At 31.1% G+C, this 2514-nt stretch overlaps 1 non-coding gene across 1 annotated transcript; it reads left to right on the top strand.

Annotated features, from left to right (window-relative positions):
• Positions 1 to 212: 212 nt before the first annotated feature.
• LOC111732885 lies at positions 213 to 331 on the top strand. The gene has a single exon (XR_002777750.1). It is a non-coding gene; the product is annotated as a 5S ribosomal RNA (ribosomal RNA).
• The last annotated feature ends 2183 nt before the right edge of the window (positions 332 to 2514 follow it).

Here is a 2514-nt window from a genome sequence, read left to right as displayed (position 1 = left end):
ATTAAAATTGAAAGGATATTAAACATACAAAATGATCTAACAATATAAAAGAAACATCCCACACACACAAACTAAATTAACTAAATGCTCAATGTTCAATAAAGTTATAAATTTGTGTTGAACTTTTTAATTTCATTTTTAATTTATATGTATAATAAATCTTATAGAATATCATGTTCCCACTATACTCCTTTTAAAGATGTTTCACTCTGGTCTATGGCCATGCCACCCTGAACAAGCCCGATCCTGTCTGATCTCGGAAGCTAAACAGGGTTGGGCCTGGTTAGTACTTGGATGGGAGACCACAAAGGAAGACCAGGTGCTGTAGATATAAAAAATAAAAAATAAAGGATTGTAAGCTGACAAGATCCTGGCAATCTCTGAGGGCAACCAAGAGTTGCCTCGCCTAAAAAATAAATAAATAAATAAATAAATAAATAAATAAATAAATAAATATTTTACTTAAAAATAGTAACTCTTGACATTTCAACAGATTTAGTATATGCACAATAAATATTAAATATCTATTGCTTTTTGGAAAAAAATATTATGATATTTCAATATTTAGAAAATTGATAATTGCTGGTCTACTGAAATTAGTCAAATTTGCTGTGCCAAACCTGTCATTTTTGTACTCTCTCCCACACATTTAGAGGATACAGAAACTTTCTCCATTAATACCACTGAGAAAATAATATGATTTGAAACATTTATAGTTTAGCACATTTGACCAAAGCTTTCTCCACCAAATGAAGTAGTCATTTACAATTAAATGTTGAATTATGCAGGATAAGATTCTCCCCAAAGGAGAGAATGATAAATATTTGGTGATGAGGTGAGAAAGAATTTTTGTACTACAGAATAAAGTGTTATTCCATCACAAAACATAGTCAGCTGCATTTATTTGTGTAGGAAGAGTTATTGTACTTTTGTGCACATGATGTTTATTTAACTAAAAGGACTTATTTACTATAGACTATAGTAAGAAATAAAGAAAGAGAAATGTACCACCGAGTCTACATTCCCTTTAAGTCCTTTATTAAAGGATTAGAAATACTCCCCTGTTTTATTTGAAAGATTAACTTCAGTGAATACACCCAAATGATTCATTTTATGGCTCTTTATTTGTTGTATACATAGAATCCCTCTGGTAATCCAAAAAACATTTTCATGAGGTATCTGCTAAGTTTTACTTGGGCAGACATTGCAAAGCAACTCACTATTGTCTATTCAAAGCAATTTTAATTAGTGCAATGTTAGAGAGAGTGTAATTCCTTAATGAAACTACACAGACTGCTTCATTTGCCTATTAACAGTAAAAAGTATTATAGCAACCTCGTTCTACATTTTTTTTTTTTACTAAGGAAGCCTGCCAGCTGTAGTCCCAGTACAATTATTGCTTTCACAAAGTGCTCTAAATCTGTCAACAAGAAAATACACAAACTACTGTATAATAAAGTTGTTAAGAAGGTGACCCAGTTGTTACACCACAACTGCCTCCTCTGGCAGAGATATCTAGGCAAACCTGCTGATTAACAGTGTCTCAGTAGCCAACATAATTAGAGAGAACTTTCCTTATTTCTATTACATAATGAGTGATTTTAATGGTTTGAAAACATTTGGTAATATTTTCATCCAAACTACAGAGGTTAAAACTTGGGAATGGAGTTATAAGAGAAATATAAGCCACTTCACATCTTTCAGACAATGAAAATCTCTGTACCTTCCTCTCAATTTAGCTATGAATCTGAAATTGCTCTAAAAAAATCTGATTAAATACATAAGTAAATAAATGTGTTAAAAAATAATAAAAGGTAAGGGAAACCACATTTATTAAGTGCCTATGATGTATCCAGTCTTTTAGTTAGACAATTTCAATAGTATCTCAAATATATCTACAGAGGATAAGATTACCCTCTTTAAAGATGAAGAGATGTTAACTTCAATGGCTTACCACAAATTACACAATTTTGACTCTTAAAACTAGATTCACAATAAATTTAGACTTAATACAAAGTTCTTCACATTTTGGTTCTATACGAATATGTACATATATGGCTATAAAACAACACACATAACTACACATAGATAAGAAAGAAAAGTAGAAGTTAACTTCACTTTCTATACTGATCTGTTATTCCTCACAAATCCCTGACATCCTGAGTAGGAAAAAAATTAACTGCAGTTTAAACTAATCAATCAACTAAATCAATCAATTAAAAATCAACAATGTAAGAATATGTTAAGCAAAATTTTTACTGTAACATACACAGAGAAGCATGAGCAAATCCTGACAATCCAGCTTGATGAATTTTAACAAACTGAGTACATCCATGTGCTTCAGGCAATAGCCTATGCATCAGTGAGTATGTAGCATAGGTGATGAATCTGCAAAGAAGGGCTCCTTTTTACAACATTCAAGACTAACTGAATTCAAATGCAATCCCAGACAAAATACCAGCAAGCTATTTTTAAATCAACTAGCTGATTCTAAAGTTTATACAAAAGACTCAG

Source organism: Pteropus vampyrus, unplaced genomic scaffold (genome assembly GCF_000151845.1).
Source record: "Pteropus vampyrus isolate Shadow unplaced genomic scaffold, Pvam_2.0 Scaffold12, whole genome shotgun sequence".
Classification (NCBI taxonomy): Eukaryota; Metazoa; Chordata; class Mammalia; order Chiroptera; family Pteropodidae; genus Pteropus; species Pteropus vampyrus.
This window is presented reverse-complemented; position numbering and strand designations above follow the sequence as displayed.